Raw genomic sequence first — 22,545 nt, forward strand, 5'->3', positions numbered from 1 at the left:
AAGTTATGCAAATATCGTAATTGTGAACAAAACAGTGTAATAGAGCGTTTTTAGATACAAGTGCGAATGTTAGGTTAGGTTAAGATATGAACCGTCGTAAAACCGCATTAAACAATGTCAATTACTGAGATGCAGTGTTTTTCACCATTAAAAGTGGGGAACTGCGATATTTAATGTGAAAGCGCTTGCAACCGTCGTTAGGTTAGGTTAGGTTAGGTTAGGTTAGGTTAGGTTAGATTAGGTTAGGTTGGGTTGAGTTGGGTTAGGTTAGGTTAGGTTAGGTTAGGTTAGGTTGGGTTAGGTCAGGTTAGGTTAGGTTAGGTTACGTTAGGTTAGGTTAGGTTACGTTAGGTTAGGTTAGGTTACGTTAGGTTAGGTTAGGTTAGGTAAGGATAATTTGGTTAGGTTAGGTAAGGTTAGGTTAGGTTAGGTTAGGTTGGGTTGGGTGTTGTTGGGTTGGGTTGGGTTGGGTTAGGTTGGGTTAGGTTAGGTTAGGTTAGGTTACGTTAGGTTATGTTAGGTTAGGTTAGGTTACGTTAGGTTAGGTTAGGTCAGGTAAGGTTAGGTTACGTTAGAATAGGTTAGGTTAGGTTACGTTAGGTTAGGTTAAGTTAGGTTAGGTTAGGTTAGGTTAGGTTAGGTTGGGTTGGGTTGGGTTAGGTTGGGTTAGGTTAGGTTAGGTTAGGTTGGGTTAGGTTAGTTTAGGTTAGGTTAGGTTAGGTTGGGTTGGGTTGGGTTGGGTTAGGTTAGGTTAGGTAAGGTTAGGTTAGGTTAGGTTAGGTTAGGTTAAGGTATGAACCGTTGTAAAACCGCATTAAACAATGTCACTTAGTGAGATGCAGTGTTTTTCTACCTTTACAAGTTGGGAACTGTGATATCTAATGTGAAAGCGCTTGAAACCGTCGTAATGTTGTAGAAAGCAATGTAAAGTAGCGAGTAAAACGTTTTCTAACGATAGAAGTGCGAAGGTCATGTTAGGTTGAGTTATGTTAGTTTAAGCTAGGTAGCGTCGTGAAACTACCAAAAACAACGTCATCTCACGAGATAGTGTTGTTTTATTGCGAACGAAACTGTGATAGATAAAATGTTGTGAAAGCACACAAAATGGCATGAACAAGCCAAATACTGCGTGTTGTACCGTTACAAGTGCGAAACTGCTATGTTGTGACATTCTCGGTAAAGCGCATGCAAGTATCGTGAAACCTTAAAGAACGATGTCATTTAGCGAGATACAGCGTTCTGTACTGTAATAAGTTGGTGAGAAACTGTGAGGTCAAGCAAATATCGTAATTGTGAACGAAACAGTGTAATTGAGCGTCTTTAGATACAAGTGCGAATGTTAGGTTAGGTTGACATATCAACCGTCGTAAAACCGCATTAAACAATGTCACTTAGTGAGATGTAGTGTTTTTCAACATTACAAGTCGGGAACTACGATATCTAATGTGAAAGCGCATGAAACCGTCGTAATCTTGTAGAAAACATTGTAGAGTGGCGAGTAAAACGTTTTCTAACGATAGAAGTGCGAAGGTTAGGTTAGGTTAGGTTAGGTTAGGTTAGTTTAGGCTAGGTAGCGTCGTGAAACTACCAAAAACGACGTCATCTAACGAGATAGTGTTGTTTTATAGCGAGTAGTAAACTGCGATAGGTGAAATGTTGTGAAAGCACACAAAACGGCATGAACAAGCCAAATACTGCGTGTTCTACCGTTACAAGTGCGAAACTGCTATATTGTGATATTCTCGTTAAAGCGCATGCAAGCATCGTGAAACCTTAAAGAACAATGTCATTTAGCGAGATACAGCGTTCTGTACTGCAATAAGTTGGTGAAAAACTGTGAGGTTATGCAAATATCGTAATTGTGAACAAAACAGTGTAATAGAGCGTTTTTAGATACAAGTGCGAATGTTAGGTTAGGTTAAGATATGAACCGTCGTAAAACCGCATTAAACAATGTCAATTACTGAGATGCAGTGTTTTTCACCATTAAAAGTGGGGAACTGCGATATTTAATGTGAAAGCGCTTGCAACCGTCGTTAGGTTAGGTTAGGTTAGGTTAGGTTTGGTTAGGTTAGGTTAGGTTAGGTTAGGTTAGGTTGGGTTAGGTCAGGTTAGGTTAGGTTAGGTTACGTTAGGTTAGGTTAGGTTACGTTAGGTTAGGTTAGGTTAGGTAAGGATAATTTGGTTAGGTTAGGTAAGGTTAGGTTAGGTTAGGTTAGGTTGGGTTGGGTGTTGTTGGGTTGGGTTGGGTTAGGTTGGGTTAGGTTAGGTTAGGTTACGTTCGGTTAGGTTAGGTTAGGTTACGTTAGGTTATGTTAGGTTAGGTTAGGTTACGTTAGGTTAGGTTAGGTCAGGTAAGGTTAGGTTACGTTAGAATAGGTTAGGTTAGGTTACGTTAGGTTAGGTTAAGTTAGGTTAGGTTAGGTTAGGTTAGGTTAGGTTAGGTTGGGTTGGGTTGGGTTAGGTTGGGTTAGGTTAGGTTAGGTTAGGTTGGGTTAGGTTAGTTTAGGTTAGGTTAGGTTAGGTTGGGTTGGGTTGGGTTAGGTTAGGTTAGGTTAGGTAAGGTTAGGTTAGGTTAGGTTAGGTTATAATAATAATAATAATAATGGTTTATTTCCACCAATACACAGTTGATGGAGGGGGTGAGAATAAAAGCGATTATCCGCTTGACTAAGTTCTCACCCCCCTATGTACATAAGGCAGTGGCGGTGGCGGCAACAGAACACCACAGCTGACAAAAATACACAACATTAACAAAATTAGAATTGATAAAGCCTTCAAGAAAAAAAAAACCCACACAGACACAGTGCAATAAACATATATAGTAATATAAATCAAAAGTCGCAATATGTAAAGCACGAATACATTAAACATATTATTTACATGCAGCGGTGACTGCATTTTCATCCTTTGTGTTTTTGTTTATTGTTTTCCCTAGTTGTTATCTACGAACTTTGAAGATAAGGTCTTAATTGTCAGGAGTGTTAATAAGATATTGGCGAAGTTGAGAAAGGGTGATATCTGCTATGTTGACACCTGATGAATATAACCTGTTTAATTGTAACGGTAGCTGATAAGTAATTTTTTGTTGTCCATAGTTAGTTCTTATACGAGGAAGCATCCAAGGTGGTTGATGACGGTGAGGGTACTTTGATTGATAACGTATCATGGAAGCGATATCTGTGATAGTAAATGAACGTTTTTTTTGTTCGATCTTATAGCGGCGTAAAAGCCTGTAAATGTATAGGTGATAATCATTGATGATTTCATGTTCACTAAACAAGTGATCTGTTGTATGTCTGTGAGGAAGGTTGTAAATTAGACGGAGGATTTTATTATGGAGTGATGAAATTTTTCTTAAATTAGTTTTAGTCGTTGTCGCCCACACTAACGTGCAGTAGTTCAAGTGTGAAAGGAATAAAGCGTGGTATATAGCAAGCTTTGCCTTTAAAGGTAAAACAGATTTATGTCGCCAAAGTATACCAACCGCTCTCGATGCTTTTAATAAAATGTTGTGGACATGATCATTCCATTGCAAATGTAGTGTGAAATAAACTCCTAGTGATTTTATTGACCTGACAATTTCAACTGGCTGGGATTTATACAGCAAATGTACTAAAGTATCAGATTTTTTTATTAATAGAATTAAAAATTATAGCTTTAGTTTTATTTACATTAACTGACAGTGCATTTTCCTTTGTCCAAACTTCTAGCTTACCTAATACATTGTTACCACGGGAAGATAGCTCATTGTGTGTATCAGCTGACAAAAGGATTGTAGTGTCATCCGCATAAATAATAAACCTGGATTGATCATCAATGTTCACAATATCATTAATATAAATGTTAAAGAGAAGAGGCCCAAGTATACTGCCCTGTGGCACACCGGCTGTAATATCACGCGTTTTAGACTGAAAATTGCTGATTTGAACGTACTGCTTCCGATGAGATAAATAGGATTTTATTAAATCTAAAGCGTGCCCTCTAATACCACATAAATCCAATTTTCTAAATAAGATACTGTGTACTATGCAGTCAAATGCTTTGGTAAAATCTACAAAAATGCCTAACACGAACTTATTTTTTTCTAATTTATCAAGAATATATTCTTTTTGATGAATCAAAGCAATTTCCGTAGAACGGTTTTTTCTAAATCCATACTGAGAATCATTGATAATATTGTTAGATTGTAAAAACTTGTCCATGCGTTTCAGTATGATTTTTTCCAGACATTTAGAAAAAACAGGAAGGATACTAATTGGCCTATAATTGCTAAAGTCATTTTTGTCTCCCTTTTTGTAAAGCACAATTACTTTTGCTATTTGCATAGCCGAAGGAAATGTAGCGGTTTGCAGACACAAATAAAGATATGTGTAAGCGGCACACGGATTAATTCAATGACATATTTTACTGGACGAATTTGTATGTTGTTTAAATCACATGACGTACTGTTTGAAAGCTCAAGAAACGTTTGCGTTACTTCACTCTCACCTACTGGTTCAAGAAAAAGAGTAGATGAACATCTGGCAGTAGGGGTGTCTTGTGAGTTATGTGGTGTAGAATGATCCCTTGCGAAGTACAAACTAAATGCCTCAGCTAATTTTTCCCCTGTGTAATCTTCTCCTTTATGAGTGATCTTGTCGAAATGCGTATCCTCAATGAAATTAGCGTCCAAAGAACGGATTTGTTTCCATAGTTTATCAGGATGCCGAAATGAATTTTCGAATTGTTTTTCATAATATCGCTTTTTGGCATTTCGGATGTCACTGGTCAACTTGTTTCTGTAGCTTTTAAACTCTTGAAACAGCTGTGTGCTTTTGGAGGCAATGTATGTGTTATAGAGTTTATTCTTCTGTTTAATGCGTGTATGAAGTTCATTACATATCCAAGGTTTTCTTATCTTTTTCATAGTACGTTTCTTTTTTAGCGGAAAGTGCCTATTATAAACACCGCAGAATTTACTAAGAAACTTTTCATAAGCTGCCTCTGCATTAGTTTCATTGAACACATCACTCCATGACATAAGTGACATTTCACTGTGAAAATTTTCAAGAGCATTAGGTGTGACGTACTGAACCATTGGGGTACATGTGTGTTTAGATCTAGGCTGCTTTTTCTGAAAAAACAAATAAATGCCCATGTGGTCACTTAAATCGCAACAGATTACCCCTGAATGTATAACAGAATTGTTAATATTAGTAATAAACAGGTCAATCAGTGTTTCTGAGTTAGTAGTTATACGAGTAGGAAGCTTAGTAACAATACTGAAGCCAAAACTTCTTAACAGCACATCAAAATCAATTGCATGGGCAGAATTAGACATCATGTCTATATTAAAATCACCGCCCATAATGACATCATAGTGATGCGCAGAAGTAAAAGAAATATATGATTCAATGTACTCAAAAAATACGTCAACATCTCCACTGGGTGGTCGGTAGAACACTGAATAAACGGTATTATTTGCCAATACAGAAACAACCTCAACAGCAGATGACATGCAACAAAGTTCCGAGATCAATTCACATTCGATTTTCTTATTAACGAAAATGCAAACACCTCCACCACGACCCACATTACGATTGACGGCAAATGTGGAAAATGATGGCAAACAAAAGCTACTGCTCAGCCATGACTCAGATACCATGACGAAATCAAAAGACAGGTTAAAACTGTCTAACAAAATTTGCAGTTCATCAGCCTTATTGTTCAGTGATCGTACATTCAAATGAAAACATTTCACTGATGAGCCCAACCAATCGGTAGGCATGACGCTGCGAATGTTGCAAGGCAACACGAATCTATTGTTAGCCATTTTGACGTGATGTTCACATATTATGTGCTGACGTGCCTAACCACAGTAATTAGCCAGCTGACTCGCGTCCCTGACAACATGGGACGGTTCGCCATCTTTCCTGCGGATGAAGATTTTCCCGTTTGCATACCACACGTAACGGAAGCCATTATCGCGAGCCCATTGCTTCACAGTCCACAATAGTGTTCTTGCCCTGCGCGTTAGGTTTTCCGAAAAGTATATGTTTGCATCCTTTTCCTTTAGTAATCGCCTTTTCTGCAGCCACATATCCCTCAGCTTTTGGCTTTGAAAACGTATGATAATGGCGGGGGTCTTATTTGCCTTCGCCGGAAGGCGATGATAAGCTTCAAGGTCGTGATCGCTGACCTCAGGAACTTGGATCATCCTGGCTATCTCGTTTATCTTTTGGAGTAGATTCTCGTGCTCGTTGAAAAGTTTCCCATGAATTTCCAAGTTTCGGCTCCTGCTACGCATTTCCAGGTCATTCAAGTCAGAGTTTATCTGGTGTAGTTCCTCGTCAGGCCTTGCTCGTTCCAACTGTTCAGTTCTCTTACGGAGCTGCTCAATTTGTTTATCTTGGCTGTCCAATCGCTTCAGAATGGTATCGAAATGATCAGACATTGTTTGCACTGCCTGTTCAATGCTGTTCATCTTTTCATTTAGTGGCATTAGAAAATCAAGTTTTTGACTTAACTCCGCAAAAGCAACAGCAAAGTTAAAATCCTGACGAGCCGCAGCAGCGGCACCTGCACCGACGCATGGCGCACCAGTTTTACACGTGGAACACACATAGTTTTTGCGAGAATTGGTGCCACTTCTCGTCTTATCAAGCGGCTCAGTCAGTCCAGAGCACTGTTCGATGTGATAAGAATTACCACACTTTTTGCATTTCACTTTAGCATCAGTAGTTTCTAGGGTAAGCATGCAAGCAAGGCATATGTCCTCCCCAGAAACACTCATCTCTCATACACCTCGAAAAGCATAACTACGACGACAAGTTTGGCAGTAGCAGCAACCAGCAGAAAAATAGGAAAAGGAAAACACTGTGTGAATGTGTGAAGACAAACCTGTGAAAAATGCAGATGAACACGTCAGAACGGGCGTCTATCGCCGGTCACCGCTACTGCCAAACTGCCGATAACAGGTGGGGGCAGGGGCGTCTCAGATCATGACGCAATCCCAATGTTTGCGATGCCAGATTCCGTCGGCCGCCGAGTCCTGGACATCCAAAAGAAGAATAATGTAGCAGTTGCCGGCGTTGCAAGGTACCACGCTCGTCAGTGCGGCAGAACCAGCTATCCAGAGAATAGGACCACCGGTATCAGCGGCAGGACAGGGACGAACCTGTGAAAAATGCAGATGAACACGTCAGAACGGGCGTCTATCGCCGGTCACCGCTACTGCCAAACTGCCGATAACAGGTGGGGGCAGGGGCGTCTCAGATCATGACGCAATCCCAATGTTTGCGATGCCAGATTCCGTCGGCCGCCGAGTCCTGTGAAAAATGCAGATGAACACGTCAGAACGGGCGTCTATCGCCGGTCACCGCTACTGCCAAACTCGCAAGGTATGAACCGTTGTAAAACCGCATTAAACAATGTCACTTAGTGAGATGCAGTGTTTTTCACCTTTACAAGTTGGGAACTGTGATATCTAATGTGAAAGCGCTTGAAACCGTCGTAATGTTGTAGAAAGCAATGTAAAGTAGCGTGTAAAACGTTTTCTAACGATAGAAGTGCGAAGGTCATGTTAGGTTGAGTTATGTTAGTTTAAGCTAGGTAGCGTCGTGAAACTACCAAAAACAACGTCATCTAACGAGATAGTGTTGTTTTATTGCGAGTACGAAACTGCGATAGGTGAAATGTTGTGAAAGCACACAAAACGGCATGAACAAGCCAAATACTGCGTGTTGTACCGTTACAAGTGCGAAACTGCTATGTTGTGACATTCTCGGTAAAGCGCATGCAAGCATCGTGAAACCTTAAAGAACAATGTCATTTAGCGAGATACAGCGTTCTGTACTGCAATAAGTTGGTGAAAAACTGTGAGGTTATGCAAGTATCGTAATTGTGAACAAAACAGTGTAATAGAGCGTTTTTAGATACAAGTGCGAATGTTAGGTTAGGTTAAGATATGAACCGTCGTAAAACCGCATTAAACAATGTCAATTACTGAGATGCAGTGTTTTTCACCATTAAAAGTGGGGAACTGCGATATTTAATGTGAAAGCGCTTGCAACCGTCGTTAGGTTAGGTTAGGTTAGGTTAGGTTAGGTTTGGTTAGGTTAGGTTAGGTTAGGTTAGATTAGGTTAGGTTGGGTTGAGTTGGGTTAGGTTAGGTTAGGTTAGGTTAGGTTGGGTTAGGTTAGGTTAGGTTAGGTTACGTTAGGTTAGGTTAGGTTACGTTAGGTTAGGTTAGGTTACGTTAGGTTAGGTTAGGTTAGGTAAGGATAATTTGGTTAGGTTAGGTAAGGTTAGGTTAGGTTAGGTTAGGTTGGGTTGGGTGTTGTTGGGTTGGGTTGGGTTGGGTTAGGTTGGGTTAGGTTAGGTTAGGTTGCGTTAGGTTAGGTTAGGTAAGGTTAGGTTAGGTTACGTTAGGTTATGTTAGGTTAGGTTAGGTTACGTTAGGTTAGGTTAGGTCAGGTAAGGTTAGGTTACGTTAGAATAGGTTAGGTTATGTTAGGTTACGTTAGGTTAGGTTAAGTTAGGTTAGGTTAGGTTTGGTTAACTTAGGTTAGGTTAGCTTAGGTTAGGTTAGGTTGGGTTGGGTTGGGTTAGGTTGGGTTAGGTTAGGTTAGGTTAGGTTAGGTTGGGTTAGGTTAGTTTAGGTTAGGTTAGGTTAGGTTAGGTTGGGTTGGGTTGGGTTAGGTTAGGTTAGGTTAGGTTAGGTAAGGTTAGGTTAGGTTAGGTTAGGTTACGTTAGGTCAAGGTATGAACCGCCGTAAAACCGCATTAAACAATGTCACTTAGTGAGATGCAGTGTTTTTCACCTTTACAAGTTGGGAACTGTGATATCTAATGTGAAAGCGCTTGAAACCGTCATAATGTTGTAGAAAGCAATGTAAAGTAGCGAGTAAAACGTTTTCTAACGATAGAAGTGCGAAGGTTATGTTAGGTTGAGTTATGTTAGTTTAAGCTAGGTAGCGTCGTGCAACTACCAAAAACAACGTCATCTAACGAGATAGTGTTGTTTTATTGCGAGTACGAAACTGCGATAGGTGAAATGTTGTGAAAGCACACAAAACGGCATGAACAAGCCAAATACTGCGTGTTGTACCGTTACAAGTGCGAAACTGCTATGTTGTGATATTCTCGTTAAAGCGCATGCAAGCATCGTGAAACCTTAAAGAACGATGTCATTTAGCGAGATATAGCGTTCTGTACTGCAATAAGTTGGTGAAAAACTGTGAGGTTATGCAAATATCCTAATTGTGAACGAAACAGTGTAATAGAGCGTTTTTTATTACAAGTGCGAATGTTAGGTTAGGTTAAGTTATGAACCGTCGTAAAACCGCATTAAACAATGTCACTTAGTGAGATGCAGTGTTTTTCACCATTACAAGTCGGGAACTGCGATATCTAATGTGAAAGCGCTTGCAAACGTCGTTAGGTTAGGTTAGGTTTGGTTAGGTTAGGTTAGGTTAGGTTACGTTAGGTTAGGTTAGGTTAGGTTAGGTTAGGTTAGGGTATGTTAGGTAAGGTTTGGTTAGGTTAGGTTAGGTTAGGTTGGGTTAGGTAAGGTTAGGTTAGGTTAAGATATGAACCGCGCTAAAACCGCATTAAACAATGTCACTTAGTGAGATGCTGTGTTTTTCACCATTACAAGTCGGGAACCGCGATATCTAATGTGAAAGCGCATGAAACCGTCGTAATCTTGTAGAAAACATTGTAAAGTAGCGAATAAAACGTTTTCTAACGATAGAAGTGCGAAGGTTCTGTTAGTTTGAGCTAGGTAGCGTCGTGAAACCACAAAAACGATGTCATCTAACGAGATAGTGTTGTTTTATTGCGAGTACGAAACTGCGATAGGTGAAATATTGGGAAAGCACACAAAATGGCATGAACAAGCCAGATACTGCGTCTTGTGCCGTTACAAGTGCGAAACTGCTTGTGATATTTTCGTTAAAGCGCATGCAAGTATCGTGAAACCTTAAAGAACGATGTCAATTAGCGAGATACAGCGTTCTGTACTGTAATAAGTTGGTGAGAAACTGTGAGGTCAAGCAAATATCGTAATTGTGAACGAAACAGTGTAATTGAGCGTATTTAGATACAAGTGCGATTGTTAGGTTAGGTTGACATATCAACCGTCGTAAAACCGCATTAAACAATGTCACTTAGTGAGATGTAGTGTTTTTCAACATTACAAGTCGGGAACTACGATATCTAATGTGAAAGCGCATGAAACCGTCGTAATCTTGTAGTAAACATTGTAAAGTTGCGAGTAAAACGTTTTCTAACGATAGAAGTGCGAAGGTTAGGTTAGGTTAGGTTAGTTTAAGCTAGGTAGCGTCGTGAAACTACCAAAAACGACGTCATCTAACGAGATAGTGTTGTTTTATTGCGAGTATTAAACTGCGATAGGTGAAATGTTGTGAATGCACACAAAACGGCATGAACAAGCCAAATACTGCGTGTTCTACCGTTACAAGTGCGAAACTGCTATATTGCTATATTCTCGTTAAAGCGCATGCAAGCATCGTGAAACCTTAAAGAACAATGTCATTTAGCGAGATACAGCGTTCTGTACTGCAATAAGTTGGTGAAAAACTGTGAGGTTATGCAAATATCGTAATTGTGAACAAAACAGTGTAATAGAGCGTTTTTAGATACAAGTGCGAATGTTAGGTTAGGTTAAGATATGAACCGTCGTAAAACCGCATTAAACAATGTCAATTACTGAGATGCAGTGTTTTTCACCATTAAAAGTGGGGAACTGCGATATTTAATGTGCAAGCGCTTGCAACCGTCGTTAGGTTAGGTTAGGTTAGGTTAGGTTAGGTTAGGTTAGGTTTGGTTAGGTTAGGTTAGGTTAGGTTAGGTTAGATTAGGTTAGGTTGGGTTGAGTTGGGTTAGGTTAGGTTAGGTTAGGTTAGGTTGGGTTAGGTCAGGTTAGGTTAGGTTAGGTTACGTTAGGTTAGGTTAGGTTACGTTAGGTTAGGTTAGGTTAGGTAAGGTTAGGTTAGGTTAGGTTAGAATGGGTTGGGTGTTGTTGGGTTGGGTTGGGTTGGGTTAGGTTGGGTTAGGTTAGGTTAGGTTACGTTAGGTTAGGTTAGGTTAGGTTACGTTAGGTTATGTTAGGTTAGGTTAGGTTACGTTAGGTTAGGTTAGTTCAGGTAAGGTTAGGTTACGTTAGAATAGGTTAGGTTAGGTTACGTTAGGTTAGGTTAAGTTAGGTTAGGTTAGGTTAGGTTAGGTTAGGTTAGGTTGGGTTGGGTTGGGTTAGGTTGGGTAAGGTTAGGTTAGGTTAGGTTGGGTTAGTTTAGGTTAGGTTAGGTTAGGTTGGGTTGAGTTGGGTTAGGTTAGGTTAGGTTAGGTAAGGTTAGGTTAGGTTAGCTGAGGTTAGGTTAAGGTATGAACCGTTGTAAAACCGCATTAAACAATGTCACTTAGTGAGATTCAGTGTTTTTCACCTTTACAAGTTGGGAACTGTGATATCTAATGTGAAAGTGCTTGAAACCGTCGTAATGTTGTAGAAAGCAATGTAAAGTAGCGAGTAAAACGTTTTCTAACGATAGAAGTGCGAAGGTCATGTTAGGTTGAGTTCTGTTAGTTTAAGCTAGGTAGCGTCGTGAAACTACCAAAAACAACGTCATCTAACGAGATAGTGTTGTTTTATTGCGAGTACGAAACTGCGATAGGTGAAATGTTGTGAAAGCACACAAAACGGCATGAACAAGCCAAATACTGCGTGTTGTACCGTTACAAGTGCGAAACTGCTATGTTGTGACATTCTCGGTAAAGCGCATGCAAGTATCGTGAAACCTTAAAGAACGATGTCGTTTAGCGAGATACAGCGTTCTGTACTGCAATAAGTTGGTGAAAAACTGTGAGGTTATGCAAATATCGTAATTGTGAACGAAACAGTGTAATAGAGCGTTTTTCAATACAAGTACGAATGTTAGGTCAGGTTAAGATATGAACCGTCGTAAAACCGCATTAAACAATGTCACTTAGTGAGATGCAGTGTTTTTCACCATTACAAGTTGGGAACTGCGATATCTAATGTGAAAGCGCTTGCAAACGTCGTTAGGTTAGGTTAGGTTAGGTTAGGTTAGGTTACGTTAGGTTAGGCTTGGTTAGGTTAGGTTAGGTTAGGTTATGTTAGGTTAGGTTGGGTTAGGTTAGGTTAGGTTACGTTAGGTTAAGGTATGAACCGTCGTAAAACCGCAATAAACAATGTCACTTAGTGAGATGCAGTGTTTTTCACCTTTACAAGTCGGGAACTGCGATATCTAATGTGAAAGCGCTTGAAACCGTCGTAATGTTGTAGAAAGCAATGTAAAGTAGCGAGTAAAACGTTTTCTAACGATAGAAGTGCGAAGGTTATGTTAGGTTGAGTTATGTTAGTTTAAGCTAGGTAGCGTCGTGAAACCACCAAAAACGACGTCATCTAACGAGATAGTGTTGTTTTATTGCGAGTACGAAACTGCGATAGGTAAAATGTTGTGAAAGCACACAAAACGGCATGAACAAGCCAAATACTGCGTGTTGTACCGTTACAAGTGCGAAAGTGCTATGTTGTGACATTCTCGCTAAAGCGCATGCAAGTATCGTGAAACCTTAAAGAACGATGTCATTTAGCGAGATACAGCGTTCTGTACTGTAATAAGTTGGTGAGAAACTGTGAGGTCAAGCAAATATCGTAATTGTGAACGAAACAGTGTAATTGAGCGTCTTTAGATACAAGTGCAAATGTTAGGTTAGGTTGACATATGAACCGTCGTAAAACCGCATTAAACAATGTCACTTAGTGAGATATAGTGTTTTTCAACATTACAAGTCGGGAACTACGATATCTAATGTGAAAGCGCATGAAACCGTCGTAATCTTGTAGAAAACATTGTAGAGTGGCGAGTAAAACGTTTTCTAACGATAGAAGTGCGAAGGTTAGGTTAGGTTAGGTTAGTTTAAGCTAGGTAGCGTCGTGAAACTACCAAAAACGACGTCATCTAACGAGATAGTGTTGTTTTATAGCGAGTATTAAACTGCGATAGGTGAAATGTTGTGAAAGCACACAAAACGGCATGAACAAGCCAAATACTGCGTGTTCTACCGTTACAAGTGCGAAACTGCTATATTGTGATATTCTCGTTAAAGCGCATGCAAGCATCGTGAAACCTTAAAGAACAATGTCATTTAGCGAGATACAGCGTTCTGTACTGCAATAAGTTGGTGAAAAACTGTGAGGTTATGCAAATATCGTAATTGTGAACAAAACAGTGTAATAGAGCGTTTTTAGATACAAGTGCGAATGTTAGGTTAGGTCAAGATATGAACCGTCGTAAAACCGCATTAAACAATGTCAATTACTGAGATGCAGTGTTTTTCACCATTAAAAGTGGGGAACTGCGATATTTAATGTGAAAGCGCTTGCAACCGTCGTTAGGTTAGGTTAGGTTAGGTTAGGTTAGGTTAGGTTAGGTTAGGTTAGATTAGGTTAGGTTGGGTTGAGTTGGGTTAGGTTAGGTTAGGTTAGGTTAGGTTGGGTTAGGTCAGGTTAGGTTAGGTTAGGTTACGTTAGGTTAGGTTAGGTTACGTTAGGTTAGGTTAGGTTACGTTAGGTTAGGTTAGGTTAGGTAAGGATAATTTGGTTAGGTTAGGTAAGGTTAGGTTAGGTTAGGTTAGGTTGGGTTGGGTGTTGTTGGGTTGGGTTGGGTTGGGTTAGGTTGGGTTAGGTTAGGTTAGGTTAGGTTAGGTTAGGTTAGGTTACGTTAGGTTATGTTAGGTTAGGTTAGGTTACGTTAGGTTAGGTTAGGTCAGGTAAGGTTAGGTTACGTTAGAATAGGTTAGGTTAGGTTACGTTAGGTTAGGTTAAGTTAGGTTAGGTTAGGTTAGGTTAGGTTAGGTTGGGTTGGGTTGGGTTAGGTTGGGTTAGGTTAGGTTAGGTTAGGTTGGGTTAGGTTAGTTTAGGTTAGGTTAGGTTAGGTTGGGTTGGGTTGGGTTAGGTTAGGTTAGGTTAGGTAAGGTTAGGTTAGGTTAGGTTAGGTTAGGTTAAGGTATGAACCGTTGTAAAACCGCATTAAACAATGTCACTTAGTGAGATGCAGTGTTTTTCACCTTTACAAGTTGGGAACTGTGATATCTAATGTGAAAGCGCTTGAAACCGTCGTAATGTTGTAGAAAGCAATGTAAAGTAGCGAGTAAAACGTTTTATAACGATAGAAGTGCGAAGGTCATGTTAGGTTGAGTTATGTTAGTTTAAGCTAGGTAGCGTCGTGAAACTACCAAAAACAACGTCATCTAACGAGATAGTGTTGTTTTATTGCGAGTACGAAACTGCGATAGATAAAATGTTGTGAAAGCACACAAAATGGCATGAACAAGCCAAATACTGCGTGTTGTACCGTTACAAGTGCGAAACTGCTATGTTGTGACATTCTCGGTAAAGCGCATGCAAGTATCGTGAAACCTTAAAGAACGATGTCATTTAGCGAGATACAGCGTTCTGTACTGTAATAAGTTGGTGAGAAACTGTGAGGTCAAGCAAATATCGTAATTGTGAACGAAACAGTGTAATTGAGCGTCTTTAGATACAAGTGCGAATGTTAGGTTAGGTTGACATATCAACCGTCGTAAAACCGCATTAAACAATGTCACTTAGTGAGATGTAGTGTTTTTCAACATTACAAGTCGGGAACTACGATATCTAGTGTGAAAGCGCATGAAACCGTCGTAATCTTGTAGAAAACATTGTAAAGTTGCGAGTAAAACGTTTTCTAACGATAGAAGTGCGAAGGTTAGGTTAGGTTAGGTTAGTTTAAGCTAGGTAGCGTCGTGAAACTACCAAAAACGACGTCATCTAACGAGATAGTGTTGTTTTATTGCGAGTATTAAACTGCGATAGGTGAAATGTTGTGAATGCACACAAAACGGCATGAACAAGCCAAATACTGCGTGTTCTACCGTTACAAGTGCGAAACTGCTATATTGTGATATTCTCGTTAAAGCGCATGCAAGCATCGTGAAACCTTAAAGAACAATGTCATTTAGCGAGATACAGCGTTCTGTACTGCAATAAGTTGGTGAAAAACTGTGAGGTTATGCAAATATCGTAATTGTGAACGAAACAGTGTAATAGAGCGTTTTTCAATACAAGTACGAATGTTAGGTTAGGTTAAGATATGAACCGTCGTAAAACCGCATTAAACAATGTCACTTAGTGAGATGCAGTGTTTTTCACCATTACAAGTTGGGAACTGCGATATCTAATGTGAAAGCGCTTGCAAACGTCGTTAGGTTAGGTTAGGTTAGGTTAGGTTAGGTTACGTTAGGTTAGGTTTAGTTAGGTTAGGTTAGGTTAGGTTATGTTAGGTTAGGTTGGGTTAGGTTAGGTTAGGTTACGTTAGGTTAAGGTATGAACCGTCGTAAAACCGCAATAAACAATGTCACTTAGTGAGATGCAGTGTTTTTCACCTTTACAAGTCGGGAACTGCGATATCTAATGTGAAAGCGCTTGAAACCGTCGTAATGTTGTAGAAAGCAATGTAAAGTAGCGAGTAAAACGTTTTCTAACGATAGAAGTGCGATGGTTATGTTAGGTTGAGTTATGTTAGTTTAAGCTAGGTAGCGTCGTGAAACCACCAAAAACGACGTCATCTAACGTGATAGTGTTGTTTTATTGCGAGTACGAAACTGCGATAGGTAAAATGTTGTGAAAGCACACAAAACGGCATGAACAAGCCAAATACTGCGTGTTGTACCGTTACAAGTGCGAAAGTGCTATGTTGTGACATTCTCGCTAAAGCGCATGCAAGTATCGTGAAACCTTAAAGAACGATGTCATTTAGGGAGATACAGCGTTCTGTACTGTAATAAGTTGGTGAGAAACTGTGAGGTCAAGCAAATATCGTAATTGTGAACGAAACAGTGTAATTGAGCGTCTTTAGATACAAGTGCGAATGTTAGGTTAGGTTGACATATGAACCGTCGTAAAACCGCATTAAACAATGTCACTTAGTGAGATATAGTGTTTTTCAACATTACAAGTCGGGAACTACGATATCTAATGTGAAAGCGCATGAAACCGTCGTAATCTTGTAGAAAACATTGTAGAGTGGCGAGTAAAACGTTTTCTCACGATAGAAGTGCGAAGGTTAGGTTAGGTTAGGTTAGTTTAAGCTAGGTAGCGTCGTGAAACTACCAAAAACGACGTCATCTAACGAGATAGTGTTGTTTTATAGCGAGTAGTAAACTGCGATAGGTGAAATGTTGTGAAAGCACACAAAACAGCATGAACAAGCCAAATACTGCGTGTTCTACCGTTACAAGTGCGAAACTGCTATATTGTGATATTCTCGTTAAAGCGCATGCAAGCATCGTGAAACCTTAAAGAACAATGTCATTTAGCGAGATACAGCGTTCTGTACTGCAATAAGTTGGTGAAAAACTGTGAGGTTATGCAAATATCGTAATTGTGAACAAAACAGTGTAATAGAGCGTTTTTAGATACAAGTGCGAATGTTAGGTTAGGTTAAGATATGAACCGTCGTAAAACCGCATTAAACAATGTCAATTACTGAGATGCAGTGTTTTTCACCATTAAAAGTGGGGAACTGCGATATTTAATGTGAAAGCGCTTGCAACCGTCGTTAGGTTAGGTTAGGTTAGGTTAGGTTAGGTTTGGTTAGGTTAGGTTAGGTTAGGTTAGATTAGGTTAGGTTGGGTTGAGTTGGGTTAGGTTAGGTTAGGTTAGGTTAGGTTGGGTTAGGTCAGGTTAGGTTAGGTTAGGTTACGTTAGGTTAGGTTAGGTTACGTTAGGTTAGGTTAGGTTACGTTAGGTTAGGTTAGGTTAGGTAAGGATAATTTGGTTAGGTTAGGTAAGGTTAGGTTAGGTTAGGTTAGGTTGGGTTGGGTGTTGTTGGGTTGGGTTAGGTTGGGTTAGGTTAGGTTAGGTTACGTTAGGTTAGGTTAGGTTAGGTTACGTTAGGTTATGTTAGGTTAGGTTAGGTTACGTTAGGTTAGGTTAGGTCAGGTAAGGTTAGGTTACGTTAGAATAGGTTAGGTTAGGTTACGTTAGGTTAGGTTAAGTTAGGTTAGGTTAGGTTAGGTTAGGTTAGGTTAGGTTGGGTTGGGTTGGGTTAGGTTGGGTTAGGTTAGGTTAGGTTAGGTTGGGTTAGGTTAGTTTAGGTTAGGTTAGGTTAGGTTGGGTTGGGTTGGGTTAGGTTAGGTTAGGTTAGGTAAGGTTAGGTTAGGTTAGGTTAGGTTAGGTTAAGGTATGAACCGTTGTAAAACCGCATTAAACAATGTCACTTAGTGAGATGCAGTGTTTTTCACCTTTACAAGTTGGGAACTGTGATATCTAATGTGAAAGCGCTTGAAACCGTCGTAATGTTGTAGAAAGCAATGTAAAGTAGCGAGTAAAACGTTTTCTAACGATAGAAGTGCGAAGGTCATGTTAGGTTGAGTTATGTTAGTTTAAGCTAGGTAGCGTCGTGAAACTACCAAAAACAACGTCATCTAACGAGATAGTGTTGTTTTATTGCGAGTACGAAACTGCGATAGGTGAAATGTTGTGAAAGCACACAAAACGGCATGAACAAGCCAAATACTGCGTGTTGTACCGTTACAAGTGCGAAACTGCTATGTTGTGACATTCTCGGTAAAGCGCATGCAAGTATCGTGAAACCTTAAAGAACGATGTCGTTTAGCGAGATACAGCGTTCTGTACTGTAATAAGTTGGTGAGAAACTGTGAGGTCTAGCAAATATCGTAATTGTGAACGAAACAGTGTAATTGAGCGTCTTTAGATACAAGTGCGAATGTTAGGTTAGGTTGACATATCAACCGTCGTAAAACCGCATTAAACAATGTCACTTAGTGAGATGTAGTGTTTTTCAACATTACAAGTCGGGAACTACGATATCTAATGTGAAAGCGCATGAAACCGTCGTAATCTTGTAGAAAACATTGTAAAGTGGCGAGTAAAACGTTTTCTAACGATAGAAGTGCGAAGGTTAGGTTAGGTTAGGTTAGGTTAGTTTAAGCTAGGTAGCGTCGTGAAACTACCAAAAACGACGTCATCTAACGAGATAGTGTTGTTTTATAGCGAGTATTAAACTGCGATAGGTGAAATGTTGTGAAAGCACACAAAACGGCATGAACAAGCCAAATACTGCGTGTTCTACCGTTACAAGTGCGAAACTGCTATATTGTGATATTCTCGTTAAAGCGCATGCAAGCATCGTGAAACCTTAGAGAACAATGTCATTTAGCGAGATACAGCGTTCTGTACTGCAATAAGTTGGTGAAAAACTGTGAGGTTATGCAAGTATCGTAATTGTGAACAAAACAGTGTAATAGAGCGTTTTTAGATACAAGTGCGAATGTTAGGTTAGGTTAAGATATGAACCGTCGTAAAACCGCATTAAACAATGTCAATTACTGAGATGCAGTGTTTTTCACCATTAAAAGTGGGGAACTGCGATATTTAATGTGAAAGCGCTTGCAACCGTCGTTAGGTTAGGTTAGGTTAGGTTAGGTTAGGTTAGGTTAGGTTTGGTTAGGTTAGGTTAGGTTAGGTTAGATTAGGTTAGGTTGGGTTGAGTTGGGTTAGGTTAGGTTAGGTTGGGTTAGGTTAGGTTAGGTTAGGTTAGGTTACGTTAGGTTAGGTTAGGTTACGTTAGGTTAGGTTAGGTTAGGTTACGTTAGGTTAGGTTAGGTTAGGTAAGGATAATTTGGTTAGGTTAGGTAAGGTTAGGTTGGGTTGGGTGTTGTTGGGTTGGGTTGGGTTGGGTTAGGTTGGGTTAGGTTAGGTTAGGTTGCGTTAGGTTAGGTTAGGTTAGGTTAGGTTACGTTAGGTTATGTTAGGTTAGGTTAGGTTACGTTAGGTTAGGTTAGGTCAGGTAAGGTTAGGTTACGTTAGAATAGGTTAGGTTATGTTAGGTTACGTTAGGTTAGGTTAAGTTAGGTTAGGTTAGGTTTGGTTAACTTAGGTTAGGTTAGCTTAGGTTAGGTTAGGTTGGGTTGGGTTGGGTTAGGTTGGGTTAGGTTAGGTTAGGTTAGGTTAGGTTGGGTTAGGTTAGTTTAGGTTAGGTTAGGTTAGGTTAGGTTGGGTTGGGTTGGGTTAGGTTAGGTTAGGTTAGGTTAGGTTAGGTAAGGTTAGGTTAGGTTAGGTTAGGTTACGTTAGGTTAAGGTATGAACCGTCGTAAAACCGCATTAAACAATGTCACTTAGTGAGATGCAGTGTTTTTCACCTTTACAAGTTGGGAACTGTGATATCTAATGTGAAAGCGCTTGAAACCGTCATAATGTTGTAGAAAGCAATGTAAAGTAGCGAGTAAAACGTTTTCTAACGATAGAAGTGCGAAGGTTATGTTAGGTTGAGTTATGTTAGTTTAAGCTAGGTAGCGTCGTGCAACTACCAAAAACAACGTCATCTAACGAGATAGTGTTGTTTTATTGCGAGTACGAAACTGCGATAGGTGAAATGTTGTGAAAGCACACAAAACGGCATGAACAAGCCAAATACTGCGTGTTGTACCGTTACAAGTGCGAAACTGCTATGTTGTGATATTCTCGTTAAAGCGCATGCAAGCATCGTGAAACCTTAAAGAACGATGTCATTTAGCGAGATACAGCGTTCTGTACTGCAATAAGTTGGTGAAAAACTGTGAGGTTATGCAAATATCCTAATTGTGAACGAAACAGTGTAATAGAGCGTTTTTTATTACAAGTGCGAATGTTATGTTAGGTTAAGATATGAACCGTCGTAAAACCGCATTAAACAATGTCACTTAGTGAGATGCAGTGTTTTTCACCATTACAAGTCGGGAACTGCGATATCTAATGTGAAAGCGCTTGCAAACGTCGTTAGGTTAGGTTAGGATTGGTTAGGTTACGTTAGGTTAGGTTAGGTTAGGTTAGGGTATGTTAGGTAAGGTTTGTTTAGGTTAGGTTAGGTTAGGTTGGGTTAGGTAAGGTTAGGTTGGGTTGAGTTGGGTTAGGTTAGGTTAGGTTAGGTTAGGTTGGGTTAGGTTAGGTTAGGTTAGGTTAGGTTACGTTAGGTTAGGTTAGGTTACGTTAGGTTAGGTCAGGTTAGGTTACGTTAGGTTAGGTTAGGTTAGGTAAGGATAATTTGGTTAGGTTAGGTAAGGTTAGGTTAGGTTAGGTTAGGTTGGGTTGGGTGTTGTTGGGTTGGGTTGGGTTGGGTTAGGTTGGGTTAGGTTAGGTTAGGTTACGTTAGGTTAGGTTAGGTTAGGTTACGTTAGGTTATGTTAGGTTAGGTTAGGTAATGTTAGGTTAGGTTAGGTCAGGTAAGGTTAGGTTACGTTAGAATAGGTTAGGTTAGGTTAGGTTACGTTAGGTTAGGTTAAGTTAGGTTAGGTTAGGTTTGGTTAGCTTAGGTTAGGTTAGCTTAGGTTAGGTTAGGTTGGGTTGGGTTGGGTTAGGTTGGGTTAGGTTAGGTTAGGTTAGGTTAGGTTGGGTTAGGTTAGTTTAGGTTAGGTTAGGTTAGGTTGGGTTGGGTTGGGTTAGGTTAGGTTAGGTTAGGCTAGGTAAGGTTAGGTTAGGTTAGGTTACGTTAGGTTAAGGTATGAACCGTCGTAAAACCGCATTAAACAATGTCACTTAGTGAGATGCAGTGTTTTTCACCTTTGAAAGTTGGGAACTGTGATATCTAATGTGAAAGCGCTTGAAACCGTCATAATGTTGTAGAAAGCAATGTAAAGTAGCGAGTAAAACGTTTTCTAACGATAGAAGTGCGAAGGTTATGTTAGGTTATGTTAGTTTAAGCTAGGTAGCGTCGTGCAACTACCAAAAACAACGTCATCTAACGAGATAGTGTTGTTTTATTGCGAGTACGAAACTGCGATAGGTGAAATGTTGTGAAAGCACACAAAACGGCATGAACAAGCCAAATACTGCGTGTTGTACCGTTACAAGTGCGAAACTGCTATGTTGTGACATTCTCGGTAAAGCGCATGCAAGTATCGTGAAACCTTAAAGAACGATGTCATTTAGCGAGATACAGCGTTCTGTACTGTAATAAGTTGGTGAGAAACTGTGAGGTCAAGCAAATATCGTAATTGTGAACGAAACAGTGTAATTGAGCGTATTTAGATACAAGTGCGAATGTTAGGTTATGTTGAGATATCAACCGTCGTAAAACCGCATTAAACAATGTCACTTAGTGAGATGTAGTGTTTTTCAACATTACAAGTCGGGAACTACGATATCTAATGTGAAAGCGCATGAAACCGTCGTAATCTTGTAGAAAACATTGTAAAGTTGCGAGTAAAACGTTTTCTAACGATAGAAGTGCGAAGGTTAGCTTGAGTTATGTTAGTTTAAGCTATATAGCGTCGTGAGACCACCAAAAAGGACGTCATCTAACGAGATAGTGTTGTTTTATTGCATCTACGAAACTGCAATAGGTGAAATGTTGTGAATGTACACAAAACGACTTGAACAAGCCAGATACTGCGTGTTGTACCGTTACAAGTGCGAAACTGCTATGTTGTGATATTCTCGTTAAAGCGCATGAAAGCATCGTGAAACCTTAAAGAACGATGTCATTTAGCGAGATACAGCGTTCTGTACTGCAATAAGTTGGTGAAAAACTGTGAGGTTATGCAAATATCCTAATTGTGAACGAAACAGTGTAATAGAGCGTTTTTTAATACAAGTGCGAATGTTAGGTTAGGTTAAGATATGAACCGTCGTAAAACCGCATTAATCAATGTCACTTAGTGAGATGCAGTGTTTTTCACCATTACAAGTCGGGAACTGCGATATCTAATGTGAAAGCGCTTGCAAACGTCGTTAGGTTAGGTTAGGTTAGGTTAGGTTACGTTAGGTTAGGTTAGGTTAGGTTAGGTTAGGTTACGTTAGGTTAGGTTAGGTTAGGTTAGGTTTGGTTAGGTTAGGCTAGGTTAGGTTAGGGTATGTTAGGTTAGGTTAGGTTAGGTTGGTTTAGGTAAGGTTAGGTTAGGTTAAGATATGAACCGCACTAAAACCGCATTAAACAATGTCACTTAGTGAGATGCTGTGTTTTTCACCATTACAAGTCGGGAACTGCGATATCTAATGTGAAAGCGCATGAAACCGTCGTAATCTTGTAGAAAACATTGTAAAGTAGCGAATAAAACGTTTTCTAACGATAGAAGTGCGAAGGTTCGGTTAGTTTGAGTTATGTTATTTTAAGCTAGGTAGCGTCGTGAAACCACCAAAAACGACGTCATCTAACGAGATAGTGTTGTTTTAATGCGAGTACGAAACTGCGATAGGTAAAATGTTGTGAAAGCACACAAAATGGCATGAACAAGCCAAATACTGCGTGTTGTACCGTTACAAGTGCGAAACTGCTATGTTGTGACATTCTCGGTAAAGCGCATGCAAGTATCGTGAAACCTTAAAGAACGATGTCATTTAGCGAGATACAGCGTTCTGTACTGTAATAAGTTGGTGAGAAACTGTGAGGTCAAGCAAATATCGTAATTGTGAACGAAACAGTGTAATTGAGCGTCTTTAGATACAAGTGCGAATGTTAGGTTAGGTTGACATATCAACCG

The 22,545-nt window shown here is 39.8% G+C and overlaps 1 long non-coding RNA gene across 1 annotated transcript; it reads right to left on the reverse strand.

The window, feature by feature from the left end:
• Positions 1-4,829: 4,829 nt before the first annotated feature.
• LOC142788351 (uncharacterized) lies at positions 4,830-7,369 on the reverse strand. Its single transcript, XR_012889331.1, has 2 exons — positions 7,160-7,369; positions 4,830-7,033 (listed from the first exon to the last, which is right to left on the reverse strand). It is a non-coding gene; the product is annotated as an uncharacterized LOC142788351 (long non-coding RNA).
• Positions 7,370-22,545: the final 15,176 nt, after the last annotated feature.

The sequence above is a fragment of the Rhipicephalus microplus genome, unplaced genomic scaffold (assembly GCF_043290135.1).
Source record: "Rhipicephalus microplus isolate Deutch F79 unplaced genomic scaffold, USDA_Rmic scaffold_54, whole genome shotgun sequence".
NCBI lineage: Eukaryota > Metazoa > Arthropoda > Arachnida > Ixodida > Ixodidae > Rhipicephalus > Rhipicephalus microplus.